At 39.5% G+C, this 15,374-nt stretch overlaps 1 long non-coding RNA gene across 1 annotated transcript; it reads left to right on the top strand.

The window, feature by feature from the left end:
* Positions 1-5,847: 5,847 nt before the first annotated feature.
* On the top strand, positions 5,848-9,166 carry LOC115929464. Its single transcript, XR_004066505.1, has 2 exons — positions 5,848-5,991; positions 7,778-9,166. It is a non-coding gene; the product is annotated as an uncharacterized LOC115929464 (long non-coding RNA).
* Positions 9,167-15,374: the final 6,208 nt, after the last annotated feature.

Consider the following 15,374-nt stretch of genomic DNA (forward strand, 5'->3'; position numbering starts at 1 on the left):
TGATTTCTTTCTTTGGCGTTAATATTCACTACGGACTAATACTCGTCTTAAAAACTAAAATAACAACAACAACAACAACATTCCTAGCATAATGGTCACGTGCTTTATTTCGTGACTGATCACTCTTTTCTGTATAAGACTCTTTGACATCACTGCACCCTTGTCACTCCTTAAAAGCAAGTCAACCAGAAGAGAGGTATAGGTACCTGAGATCCAGAGAAACTTTGCTTTCTATCTTCAATTTTGCCGGATCTATCCCAATTTCTAAAGATGGTAAGATGTTAAGATGGTAAGATCACGATTTCATTTGTTTTCCTTCCTGACATGTGTTGCTGTCGTCTACAGTAATTTAAGGCTTAAAATAATTTGGAGGTATTAATACACCTGTTTATCGAATTCCATTTATGTATATTTCTCTCCAGAACCCCTGTTCATTCTATTCACATATACTAATAATGCTTCTCTATAGATGGAATCCATTTTCCATTCATTTGTTGTTGATACGTTGGGCAAGTATCTGGTCAACAATCACTGCTGCAATAGTGAAACAGACTTTTATTTTGACACGTGCCCATATCCTTTCTAATTAGTGTCATTTTCCTTTTGATAATTGCCCCTTTTACTTTGTAATAAGTACCCCTTTCCGTCCGCATAAGTGCCTTTTTCACTTCTGGTGAGTGCCCCTTATCAGGTGCTAGCAGTGCCCCATCGTCACCTTTCATAGTTTCGTTTTTTACTTTGACTCGTTCTCCTTTTCTTTTCTAATAAGTGTCCTTTTAACTTTGGCCCCCTTTTCCTTTCACCATAAAATATGCTCCTCATTTAAAGCGACTAAGATCAACTTTTTCTTCAAGTTCACCCAAAGCTCGCTCACTATGCTTGCTCGCATTTTATTTCAATAAATGTTGTTTCTTATTAAAAACATTTTTAGTCTTTCATGATTAGGATTTTTTTTACCTCTTTATAAAATGTAATTTTTCGCACTACGACCTCGCAAATATTTTTTTTGTTGTTGCTCGCTCTCTTCGCTCGCTCGCAATTAAATATTGAGAACATCGCACTGCAAAGTGTGATGCTTAAGCAGTATCTTGGACCATGCAAAGAGAAAAACAAACAATAAAATCATCCCTGATAATCTAATCACAATGTAGGGGGTATATTAAAGGGCCTATCCATGTGTATAATAGGTATATTTTCGCTTTGAGGTTATAAGTGACCCTTCCTTTTTTCTTTAGAAAGTGCCCCTTTTTGTTGGTTTATGATAAGTCACTGAAGTAAATACGACATTTCACTATCTGGATTCCTCATTGCTAACAATGTTCTTTTAATTTTGTTTTTTTTCCTTTTCATTACGGGCAGCCCAATTACTTTTAACCGAAGAGGAGAAAGCAGGTACGAAAAACAACGAGTCCGAATGCTTCAATTTTTAAAGTGGGAGACCAAAGTTGTAACAAGAGGGTATTATAAAACAATGTTAAACATGATATTAGTATTGCAGTAAAATGTTAGCTCCCGAAGAGAATCAAAATAAAGTAAGATCATTAAAGATGTATAATAACAGCTGGTCTTCTAGGATAAAAACAATTCTCGTTAACATAAGAGGATATCGGTTGGTTGGTTAGTTTGTTTGTAATATTTGACTGCTAAGAAAGCATGTGTGTGCTTGTATGTAAGCTACCAGGGGACCGACGGCTTTCAATTCTCTCCGAGGGACTTGGTAATGAGGATTAATGCCTTACTAAAAGGCACTAGCGCATAGACTTGGTTTCCTTGGTTTCGATCACGGGACATCCCGGTTACGAGACCACTGCTCTACCACTGAGACATCACGTCTGCTTGCAATTTGAAGATTGCAATATTGAAGAAATCAAGCAAAATAACGCTAATGATGAAAAAACAAATTCTTATTCAATCCAATAATATTTCTAGTCATGTAGAAGTATTTGCTTTCAAGAGGAACGACTTTGCTTTTATTAACAATTGCCAGTCCTTTGCTAGTTTATATATAATATATATTATATATGTGTGTACATTACTCGATGTTTCCTACAAACATCTCCTGCTTCTTTCCTCCCCTCTCTTACTGACACCATATCTCCAATTTTTTAATTTTTTTTAATTACCTCTTTTCTAGAATACAAGGAAAAATTTGAGTTCTTTGACACGAGAAGCGATGCCATCCTCACTACTAGGGATTTGGATGCTGCGATGAAATCAATGGGTCATGACGTTACTGAGGATGAGTTTGTAAAGTGTTCTGGTGAGTTCACGGTGAAGACTTATGAAATGACAACGAAAGAGATGATGAAACTGACCACAACACGTAAATTGAAATTTAATAATCTATGAATTGAAGCATAAAACATGTTATTAAACATGGGTTGCAAAAATCCGTAAAAGAAGTTTAACATTGTAACAATGAATTCTGTGATTTAAAAAGTCAATTGGGGGGTCAATATATATGTATAAATCAATAACTTGCTTGAACGTCTGTGTATGAAGTATAAACAAGAGGTCATCAGGTCAACAATAATTACAGTGAAAGGTGAAAGTAATTTCTTTTTAAAGTGGTAGTACACAATTCTATTTTCTATGGTGAAATGAGAGCTTGCCTTTTCGATTTGAATACATTGTTCTTCTTTATACGAATTAAAAAGCATCATTTTAAGACAATCAATGCTTGGCTTGTATTTCAATACTTCGTTTTGCTATTATTGAAATGTGATTAATTATTATACTTTGTGGGTGCTTTTCTAAATATAATATGATGAATGTGTTTTTTTCATCCAGAAAAGATTAGACAAACATAGAAAACAAAACGTTGGTTTAATTAAAAAAAGGTCTGTAATACCTACATTGCCATTTTGCATGTTCTAAAGTTTCTGAACTTTTGCAGCAAAACGAACGTATTATGGAGAAGGCTTTGTTTGCATTTTGAAAAGCCTTTAATAACAAAGAAAAGAATATTAGGCAGAAGTTTAAACTGGAACCCTCGTGTTTTTGTTTCAATACTTGTATTGTTCATTACTGTTCTTACTGTACACAATTCATTAACACTCGAATCATTTTCATTTTTTAAACGCAAAAAGCTCAGAGATTGCTCTCTGACAGTGATATGGTAGTTATAGTGATAGGGTAGTTGAATAGTGATAGGGTAGTTGGATAGTGATAGGGTAGTTGAACAGTGATAGGGTAGTTGGACAGTGATAGGGTAGTTGGACAGTGATAGGGTAGTTGAATACCGGTAGTGATAGGGTAGTTGGATAGTGATAGGGTAGTTGAACAGTGATATGATAGTTGGACAGTGATAGGGTAATTGGATAGTGATAGGGTAGTTGGATAGTGATAGGGTAGTTGAACAGTGATAGGGTAGTTGGACAGTGATAGGGTAGTTGGATAGTGATAGGGTAGTTGGATAGTGATAGGGTAGTTGGATAGTGATAGGGTAGTTGGATAGTGATAGGGTAGTTGAACAGTGATAGGGTAGTTGGACAGTGATATGATAGTTGGACAGTGATAGGGTAATTGGATAGTGATAGGGTAGTTGGATAGTGATAGGGGAGTTGAACAGTGATAGGGTAGTTGGACAGTGATATGATAGTTGGACAGTGATAGGGTAGTTGGATAGTGATAGGGTAGTTGAACAGTGATATGATAGTTGGACAGTGATAGGGTAGTTGGACAGTGATAGGGTAGTTGGACAGTGATATGATAGTTGGACAGTGATAGGGTAGTTGGATAGTGATAGGGTAGTTGGATAGTGATAGGGTAGTTGGACAGTGTGATAGGGTGGTTGAATAGTGATAGGGTAGTTGGACAGTGATAGGGTAGTTGGACAGTGATAGGGTGGTTGGATAGTGATAGGGTAGTTGGATAGTGATAGGGTAGTTGGATAGTGATAGGGTAGTTGGACAGTGTGATAGGGTGGTTGAATAGTGATAGGGTAGTTGGATAGTGATAGGGTAGTTGGACAGTGATAGGGTAGTAGACAGTAATAGGGTATAGTTGAACAGTGATAGGGTAGTAAGGAGTGAAGGGGTAAGAAGGGATGCTTGCCCCGGGGTCTCATTCATGCAGAAATATTGTAAGCATGCGTGGCCACAGGTATTCCAGACACCCCCTAAACGATGATTTTTTTCTGAAGCCAAAACTACACCCTAAATGACGATTTCACGTTTTTTTTCTTTCTCAAGAATTCACATCCTAAACGGGTATTTCAAAGAAGTGTAACCTAAACAAGTATTGTAAAATGATTATTGTAGTCCCTTGATCATTTTCAGTGCGATAGGGATTACCTTTCAAGATCTTGGCAGTGTAAAATTAATAAAATTGCTGTTCTGATGTAAAATTCACAAGGTAAAATTGTTGTCAATAGAGAAACAATAACATCAACCTGTAACCTTCCAAATGGGCTTTTTGCACATGCAACTATTTGTCCTTTCTTTGAAAAAGGAATTACATTTCACATTTGATCTATTGTTATGTAGTGTTTACAAATAGTATACAATGTACAATGTACAGCAGTTACTATTCTACTATGCAAAACAAAATTTAAGAGACCAGCTATAGGCGTGAGACTTGGTAGGTCTGGGTCGGTATCGTGGCCATCCATCTTGATCTACTGAAGATCTAAAGACCGGCAAGCGCAGGCGGCGGCCTGTATAGACTCGCCATTGGGCATTATTACCCCTTTTATTGTTTTCCCTGGTCGGTCTGGCCCTGAGGGCTCAACAAATACCCCTTGACGCGTTAACCGGGTCGAACAGAGGGATTTTGAACCATTAAAAAAAAAACTACCCTTTTTCTTGAAAATGGCCGAAAATGGACGTATTTTAACCCCTTAATGCGGAACCGCGCGGACCGCATCCAATCTAAAAAAAAGCATCCCTTTACACGCGTTTTCTTGGTCACGCATGCTTACAGTATTTATATTTGACTGAGACCCCCGGGATGCTTGCCCAGTCTTTTATGAGGGTGTCAATAGACTTATCGGGTAAATTTGAAGAAGAACAAAAAATCCAATGGATTGTCCGTCCAAGTTTCCGCTGTTAGAGAAATGTGGACAATAATCATTATTTCTTGCTAAAGGCCCGGTCACACAGAAGGGACGCATGGGGAACGCACGGCCAGCGCATTGGAAATTTTGGCCAGTGCGTTGTCGTGCGCCCAACTTTTGTCGAAGCTATACAGCGAGCTGACACCAAATGCATAGCGTGTTGCTAGCGCGCTGAGCGCAGACAGGGCGCATACAGAGCGCACATGCTAACAACTTCCACGAATGCACAGCGTGTTGCTAGCGCGCTGGACGATATGGAAGCAGGAGACCGTCAAAAACATGGATATACGTCGTGTCGTAATTCGAATTGCCACACTACCTAAATAATTACGTCGTGTAGTAATTCGAATTACGACACGACGTAATTATTTAGGTAGTGTGGCAATTCGAATTACTACACGACGTAATTATTTAGGTAGTGTGGCAATTCGAATTACGACACGACGTATATCCATGTTTTTGACGGTCTCCTGCTTCCATATAGACGAATGGTCCACGCATGTACCGCGTTCTCAACAAAGATGGTCACACATAGACGACGCACGGCCCGCGCATTGGAATAATCAATAATTATCATCCCCATCCCTCGGAAATTATCGTGCTGGTTATGCTTTTACAAGAGTAGATCAATATTTTACCACAATTTTATTTTCGGTATGGTATAGTCGAGATCAAATTGAGCACCTCAATACTGGATCATTATTCATTACATTATGAAAGAGTATTCGATGATAATTTAATCAATGACTTCAATGGAATAATCCAAATTTGTAGAACGTGAATTCAAATAATTGTTATTTCTTAATTATTTGCTTGCTGTGCTGATGAGCTGCGTCAAGCAATGTTAACCATTGATCCACCGATGACGGAGGAGGATATCGATGCAATGATCAAGAAAGCCGACTTTAATAATGACGGTAAAGTCGACTTTGACGGTGAGTGCATTGAATGGATGTCAGTGGCAAAGTGTAATCAACCAATTGAAAGGGAACTGGAATGATATGGAAGTGGCACCGATCTTACTCGTAAAATAAAATAAAAAAGATTTTAAAGGGTTCCTATCAGAGGAAGGATATGGGAGGGGGTCCAGGAATCTTCTTTTGTCGTCCCTTTCCCCAATTTCAAAACCTCACAGCCAGCTGTTAGTATATATGAAACTTCCATGATTGGTCGAAAAACATTTTTCCACCTTTACTAATCGTTTAAAAAAAAAATTGCCTACATTGTAATAAGATTGTATGAGGTCAACTTAAGAGAGTAATATGGAGCTGGTGATTATATTTTGTACGTCCCCCCCCCCCCCACCAGTTCCAAGTACAAGTACAGGCGAATAAACATGAGAAAAAAAAAGAAAAAAAACCTTTACTAATCGTATGACCAGTAGTCCACTTTTACCTGTAATCATGAAAATACTTATAACAGTTCTCACTCGGCGTCATTTTGTCTCGCCTGCGAAACGGAGCGAGACATAGGCGTCACTATATCCGGCGTCGTTGTAGTTGTCGTTGTCAAACATCATGCTGTATTCGCAATACATTTGTATAGCTTCGAGGTATAGGATCACGAAATTCAAACCCCAGGTACATCTCTTGAAGGGGGGCAGATCAAGTTCGAAAATAGGTCAAATTTGACTGAGGTTAAAGGTCAAAAGTTCAATCAATTTTCAATGAAAAGCACTGTACACGCAACAACTGAATAAAGCTTCGATGATGAGGTCGAAGGTTCAAGGCCATCTTATATCTCAACGATGATCAACTACAATTTCATCAAACTTGATATGAACCTTAGTAGACCTTATGAACAACGCACAATCTCATGATGATTTCGGATCGCCAGGTCAACAGTTATGTCATGTGAGAAACATTCTACTTGAGAGATATTCAATCAGATGCAGAATTCTCAATCGTGCGCAGTTGAATTTTTTTCTAGTCTGTGGTTTTGTTTGTATACCATAGGTTTTTAGATCGTATTAGCAGCATTCTTGAATAGTGTTCTCTCATTTTCCAGGGATAGTCTATAAAACATTACTACAGGGAAAAAAAATAAAATTAATGCGCACCCCCCCCCCCCCCCATTCAATCAGATGCAGAATTCTCAATCGTGCGCAGTTGAATTTTTTTTCTAGTCTGTGGTTTTGTTTGTATACCATAGGTTTTTAGATCGTATTAGCAGCATTCTTGAATAGTGTTCTCTCATTTTCCAGGGATAGTCTATAAAACATTACTACAGGGAAAAAAAACAAAATTAATGCGCACCCCCCCCCCCCCCCCCCCCCCCCCCCCCACTGAGCGAATTTGCGGCCGGTGCGATTTTCAAATTTTCGGGAGAAAAAAAAGAAAGAAAAAAAAAAAATGTGCTCTTACCACCCCCCCCCCCCCCCCCGCCTATTCAGCGGCTGGCTGAGTCGTTGCGATTTTTTGGGACCCCCTCAAACAAAATATTTGTCCTCTTAATACCCCCCCCCCCCCGTGTGCCCCCCGTGTGTGCCCCCCCCCCCGGGAAGAAATTCCTGGATCCGCCCCTGTACCATTACCGGAAACTGTCAGAACCAAAATTTACATCCTGAACTCCTGAGAGCTTGAAATGAGATACTTTTCATAATTATGTGTCTTGCGCATCATTCGCATCATTCGCATCGTGAGACGCAGGCGAGACAGCGTTTGGAGATTGTCTTATTTCTTTTCATTCACTGCATATTATTTCTCCTTTTCTACCATTCAGAATTCCTTCAGATGATGTGGAAGAATTTTCGTTAGAATGATGATAGATTGCACTCGGTGAAGATGATGCACGCTATCCTCTACTCAAACAGCGACAACTTGTCCTTTTTATTCTTTTTGAGGACTCCTCGGGAGAGGGTTATATAATCGTCTCGTATCAGATTCCTTTATGTTCCGGTAATTTTGTTAGAGCTGTCACTTTTTGGTTTGTATTGTTTTTTCTTTTTTTCAAAGAGTGGTTCGAATTTCCGTTCACTTTATTAATTTTCATTTTTGTCATTATACCCAGGGTGCCTTTCAAATGTCGGTGTACTCCTTCCAAGAATAGATATTGCATTTTTTCTCCTTCTGAAAGCCAACTATTAGTATTATTATGATACATTTGACATCATGATTTTGTTTATTGTTTTTTAATTGTATCATAGTCATCGTGATTGTGGTTAGGATGGAGGTCTAACACCAAAGAATATCAAAGTCCGAAAAGGGACATGGTACACAAGGGGGAAGATGAATTTTAACTTTCTTAGTTCTTGATAGGCGGTAAAAGCACTTATCTTAAATAAATTACATTAATAGTATTTTATGTGGAGGTGCCGTAGGTCACTCATTGAATGCTCCCCAGGGAGTGGAGATTGCGTACACAGTGTGTGCGGGCAAGTATTAAATCCAATGACCGGTGTAATAGTATACCTTTAAAGCGCTTAGAGACATTTGTATTAAGCGCTATATAAAGGCGGATTATTATTATTATTATTATTATTGAAGTGAGCTGAATGGTTTATTGAGCATACTGGAAACGGCAGCACGAGGGCTGAATTACATTCATTTTACAATAAAAGCACATGAAATGAAACACATAGCAATGTTTCAACAAAAATTACATAACGCTTGCGAGAATACATTCAAAGATAAAATTAATAGGATACAATATCATGACCCAAAAAACCCTCTCAATCTGGACATCTAGGAATAGAGCGATTCATCCGTATTATTTTCAAGTAATTATAATGTATTGTTTATGTTCATGTGTATGTATTATGTTTGTTTATACGATGATGAAACCAAACCAAACCAATCCAAGGCTTGAGAGTCCGGCACCAACGTCCTTTGAAAAGGCATTAATTCAACATTTGCCACTCTCTACCCAGGTGTAAATGAGTACCTGGCAAATAATATTGATGGGGTGATGATAATTGCAGGGCCCGCGGGAACAGCAGTATTGATACTGATGTTGCTACCCTAAGTTAACAAAATTATTATTATTATTATTATATGGCGATATCATTTACAGTAAAGTGGAGAAAATGAGTATATGTAAACATTGTATATTTAGTTTGGTGCAATTTATAAACATGCAATGTTCACTAAATAAAACTCTGCTAAATAATAATCTGTTAATAATACGACCCAGTTTGTATGTTGTCTCTGAAAAAATAATTTTCTAGTAGTTTTTAGAAATGAACATCCTTAATTCATGAAATGTATTTGCTGTAAAGAATTAATCATGTATTTAAAAAAAATCAGAAAGGTTACTCGCTTCGTTGACAAAATGGTAATGACAGAGATGATGATGATGATGATGATGATGATGATGATGATGATGGTGTTGATGATGATGATGACGATGATGATGATGATGGTGTTGATGATGATGATGAAACTGACGATGATGATGATGATGATTATGACTGTCCACCTCATAGTTTGCGATTCAAGCATTGTGATATATTTTTAGAAATATAATATAAACAATATCTAAAATCCATTGTAAATAGAATCAGGATGAACGGTAGTCCTACCGCTGAATGGGGATCTCCTTCAGAGTCCCTTCATTGCCCTTGGTGCGTATCAGGACAATTACCCCCTGGGCAATCACCCCCGGAAAATTACCCCCGGAAAACTACCCCCGTAGGACGATTACCCCCCGGAGAATTACCCCCTGAGGACAATTACCCCCCCCCCCCAAGGACAATTACCGCCGGAGAATTACCCCCCGAAGACAACTACCCCCGAGGACAATTACCCCCCAAGGACAACTACCCCCGAGGACAACTACCCCCGAGGACAACTACCCCCCGAGGACAATTACCCCCGAGGAAAACTACCCCCCGGGACAATTACCCCCCCCCCCCCATGGACACTACTGGTATGGTGGATCAGTAGTTAGAGCGCTCGCCTCATGAACGGGAGGTCGTGGGTTCGAACCCTGGCCGAGTCATAGTACCAGGGAAAAAATACTGTAACGATTTCGGGGGCTACTTTTCAAGCTTGCTCGCATGAAAATAACACTTTTTAATTTGTTTTGCATTGGACTCTATGCACATTTTGTTGGGCTCTTTTATGACTTTCGGGGGCTCTTTTTAGCATTTCGGGGGCTAATTGACCCCGAGCCCCCGTGTATTTTTTTCACTGAGTCATACCAAAGACTTATAACAATGGGACATTCTGCCTTCTAGCTAGGCGCTCAGCATATTAGATTGGAGAAGGGTAGTAATAACATATTATGTTATGCAGGGCCCACTGGAAGAGCAGTTTCATAACTGAAGTGGCTACCCTGGGTAAATAAAACGTTATTATTATTATTATTATTACCCTCGAGGACAACTATCCCCCAGGAAAACTACCCCGAGGACAATTACCCCCCCCCCCCGAGGAAAACTACCCCTCCCCCTTCGAGGACAACTCCCCCCCTGAGGACAATAACCCCCGGAGGACAACTACTCCCAATGACAATCACCACCGAACACGTATAACGCAAGCTTCTCTCCAAATTGCTATTTACAGAAAATTGCATAAACCTTCATTTTCTTTGTTATTTATGAAGTTCATTTCAGTCTTTTCAAATTATTCAATTCGATATGGGGGGGGGGGGGGTGGGTGGAGGTTGCCCAGTTCCCCTGTAGTTTTGCTACCGAGTAAAGAACAGAAATTACATTTCTTAGAAAATGAACAATACATTGCGCGCAGATGAGTACGCGTTACAGCCTCTCTCACCATCAATGGCACAACAAAGAAATTAGGATGTAAGATTTCCTTTATGCATCCTCTGTAACTTTTTTAATCAGCTGATCGTGTATTTGTCTTTGTATGTATAATGGGCCATCATCCATGCCATGATCCATAATTAAGGTTTTCTTCACGTTATCTATTTATTTCTGTTGTCATGCTAAACTTGCTGAAGTATAATATGTTTTCGTGTGCGTTAAATTATTTTGAGAAAAAAATTGCCTTCAAGTTATACATGTATGTACGATGCCATGTCAAAAGAAAATAAATATCCGCTCAATGGTAATTCATCTCATTTGATTTTGTAACTCCAGCACAGCGTTTTTCAACCGGGATGCCGCAAGAGAACGATTTGGAAAACGTTGATTTTGTAAAAAAAAATCAAATACCAGAAACGGTTAAAATATGTAAATACATGAGAAAATAAAATTTTGAAGATACTAAAGTGTCTTCCTTCTTCGCTCGCTGACAATATTTTGACAGCAAGGCAAGTAAGGGCAACGAGAGGCCCGAATATCCTCATATTCGTGTATCGAGGTCATGACCGAATATATCACTTTTTATTTATGTACATTCGGCGGCAAAGTGCCCGCATACAGTACTTTAAATAGTTTCTAGTGTGTGGATTACAAACTAATTTTTTACCAGTTTGAAAATGTCTTCTCCTTTTTATTCTTAAATGTGCCCATACGTGTGTGCATAGCACTTGACGAGAGCCAGAGCAAAATTAATAGTCTGTAAAGACTTAGGGATTTGGAAGAAAATTTTCATTTCTTAAGAGGGTACCGTGACTAACAAAACATTAAAATAACGCTGCTCCAGAGAAATGTATTTCTATGCATTTTGAAAAGCGCTGGATAATAACCTAAAACTTACATCCTTCGTGGAAATTAGCAACCGCACTGGCGTTGCATAAATTATAATAAAAGGGAAATGTGTAGTAATGAGGAAGACAACGTGCTATAGTATTTGAAAGAATATGGGTTCATGCAGGGGATCTTATGGGCTCGTAGCCATCTCTCAAAGTGTCAGATCGTCTTTTGATATTGAATCCTGATTGTCCACGGGGGTAGTTGTACTCGGGGGGTAATTGTCATCGGGGGGGGGGGGGGTGGTTGTCCTCGGGGGGGGTAATTGTCCTCGGAGGTAATTGTCATCGTGGGTAGTTGTCATCGGGGGTAATTGTCCTCGGGGGGCAATTGTCTTCGGGGGTAATTGTCCTCGGGGGTAATTGTCCTCGGGGGGTAATTGTCCTCGGGGGTAGTTGTCCTCGGGGGGGGGGGGTAATTGTCTTCGTGGGGTAGTTGTCCTCGGGGGGTAATATTCCAGGGGGGTAATTGTCCTTTGAGGGTAGTTTTCCGGGGGTACTTTTCCGGGGGGTGATTGCCCAGGGGGTAATTGTCCTAGAACCCCCTTGGTGATATGATGGGCCCAACGGCAGATAATAGGGACTTTTAGATTTGCGTGGACTGATACGTGTGACGTCCATTCCAGGCAGTGTATTAAAAGGACGTCGATCGTATCAATCCACGTTGTCGTTGTGCAAATCTAAAAGTCCCTAAAGTTATCCATCATCATAATTATACTTGTTTGCATTAGACATTTAGTAGAGGGATACATAGTTACACATAATATGTTATGGGACAAATGTGACAACTAAGTTTGCTGACTCTCGTGGAAATGAATACATATTGTGGGAAATGAATTTACATAGCGGTGTTATTGAAGAACTTATATTATATAATTAATTTACTTTTAATCAATTTTTAATTCATTTCAGTTCATTTGGCATCATAAAAAAACATTCCAAGTCATAAATACAGAATAAATAATAGGCCAGTACCTAAAGAAGAAACTTGTGCTTGTACATGAGACCCCTAACAAGATAAACACAATATCAAATTAAAAAGCAAAATAAATAAAAATTACTAAGCGTATAATTATACGTATATTTAGAAGAAGAAAAAAGGGGAAAAAAGAGACCCACCATTAACTATCAGCAGGTATCACCAACGTATAAGCACACACCCACAATCACACAATACAAAAACGGGAGAATTCAGAATGAGACAGAGAAGAAAGGGAAGAGGTGAGAAGTAGAAAGAGAAGAAAAAGAAGAGATGGAAATGAGAAAGAGGAGAAGGGGAAGAGATGAGAATGAGAAAGAGGAGAAGGGGAAGAGATGAGAATGAGAAAGAGGAGAAGGGGAAGAGATGAGAATGAGAAAGAGGAGAAGGGAAGTAATGAGAATGAGAAAGAGGAGAAGGGGGAAGAGATGAGAATGAGAAAGAGGAGAAGGGGAAGAGATGAGAATGAGAAAGAGGAGAAGGGGAGAGATGAGAATGAGAAAGAGGAGAAGGGGAAGTGATGAGAATGAGAAAGAGGAGAAGGGGAAGAGATGAGAATGAGAAAGAGGAAAAGGGGAAGTGGTGAGAATGAGAAAGAGGAGAAGGGGAAGAGATGAGAATGAGAAAGAGGAGAAGGGGAAGAGATGAGAATGAGAAAGAGGAGAAGGGGAAGAGATGAGAATGAGAAAGAGGAGAAGGGGAAGAGATGAGAATGAGAAAGAGGAGAAGGGGAAGTAATGAGAATGAGAAAGAGGAGAAGGGGAAGAGATGAGAATGAGAAAGAGGAGAAGGGAAGTGATGAGAATGAGAAAGAGGAGAAGGGGAAGAGATGAGAATGAGAAAGAGGAGAAGGGGAAGAGATGGGAATGAGAAAGAGGAGAAGGGGAAGAGATGAGAATGAGAAAGAGAAGAAAAAGAAGAGATGGGAATGAGAAAGAGGAGAAGGGGAAGAGATGAGAATGAGAAAGAGGAGAAAAAGAAGAGATGGGAATGAGAAAGAGGAGAAGGGGAAGAGATGAGAATGAGAAAGATTGATTGACACGAATCTGTGATTAGAATCCCACTGCCATATTGTTGAATCATTTTTTTGGAAAAAAAAGCAGTAAGGAATTAGAAACCAGTGGACGGTTCTTTTTCTGTCTCAATGGACATTTGGACATCCTTTGTTGTCTACTGACAATACATAACTAATTAATGTTTTATAATTGATTTTGATTTTGATTGGTCTAGATGGCACTCTTGTTCATGCAACCAAGATATGTATAAATCTTATTAGTGGTCACTTTTGATGATACCTTCAAGTTTAAACAGTTTCGCAAGAAAATGTCGTTCAGCATCATTCGGGCTGTACAGAATAGTTAAAATTCTATTTTAAATATCGCTACCGCTGATCCCCTTATTCATACTTTTGCTGTGTACCATTTTGATTCATGTAATAGTTGGCTTTTTGGTTTCTCGTCAAATTCTAAGATTACAAGTTATTCAAACTCAGCAGCTCGACTCGTAACAAAGAAACAAAAGAAACATGAATCAATATCCCCAGACTTAAGAAATTTACATTGGCTACCTATCCAGTCCCGTATTACATTTCAAGAACTTTTATGATTAAACTTATCAATGTTGTCATCAGTTTGCTCCATCATATCTCATTGAATTGTTAATACAGTATAAACCAGAAAGAATGCCGCGTTTCAGTTAAATAATGTGTATTTTATGTCCAATAAACTGTGACAAAATCTTATGGGGGAAATGTCATTTTCATATGCAGTCACTTTTTTATGAAATAACTTGCCGTAATGCCTAAAGATAATAGAAACGTATGAAAAGTTAAGAAGTTATTTGAAAATATATCCATTCAGCACTTTGTAGATCTCACAATTATGATCCCAGTGCACCATTTTCACTCCTTCTGTATTTTGTTCTGTAAAGTACTTAGAGATAAGCAAGTATGCATAATTTTGCCTCATTGCGTTAACTAGGAATTTTAGGCGACGCGGCATGAAAATTCGGTTTTAACAACATAAAACCGTATATTTAAGAACGACAATAATGTTACCCTATAGGAGAACCCAATCACTATTAACCCTGCAGTATGGTTGCATTGTGAAATTTGTCTCCTAAATTAGGACATGAACTAATTTCCACCATTGTTTTTTTTTAATTGTTGTTTAAGGCCCGGTCACACAGGGAGGACGCATGGGGAACGCACGGCCAGCGCATTGGAGATTTGCAATTTGGGCCAGTGCGTTGTCGTTCGCTAGGCGTGCGTCATCATTCGTTACTCGTTCGTCGAGCGCGCTGGACCAACGCTGGACCAGCGCTATGCATGCGTCGTCATTCGCTGTGTGCGTCGGGATTTTTTGAGCATGCTCAAAAACGTGCGCCGAGCTCGACGCATGAATATACACGCCAAAGGCACGCCAGACATGCGCCGGAGCGCGCTAGACCAGCGCCAGACATGCGTGGAGCGCGCTAGACCAGCGCCAGACAAACGCGGAGCACACGCCCTGTATACGCACAGCGCGCTAGCTACACGCCGTGCATTTTGTGTCAGCTCGCTAGCTTTTCCAAAATTATGACAAAAGTTAGGCACACGTTCTTTTCCGATTTTCAATGCGCTGGCCGTGCGTCGTAGAACGCGGTGCATGCGTGGACCATTCGTCCAGCGCGCTAGCAACACGCTGTGCATTCGTGGAAGTTGTTTTCATGTGCGCTCTGTGTGCGCCCTGTGTGCGCCCTGTGTGC

This window comes from Strongylocentrotus purpuratus, unplaced genomic scaffold (genome assembly GCF_000002235.5).
Source record: "Strongylocentrotus purpuratus isolate Spur 01 unplaced genomic scaffold, Spur_5.0 spur5_scaffold_5, whole genome shotgun sequence".
In the NCBI taxonomy this organism is placed as follows: domain Eukaryota; kingdom Metazoa; phylum Echinodermata; class Echinoidea; order Camarodonta; family Strongylocentrotidae; genus Strongylocentrotus; species Strongylocentrotus purpuratus.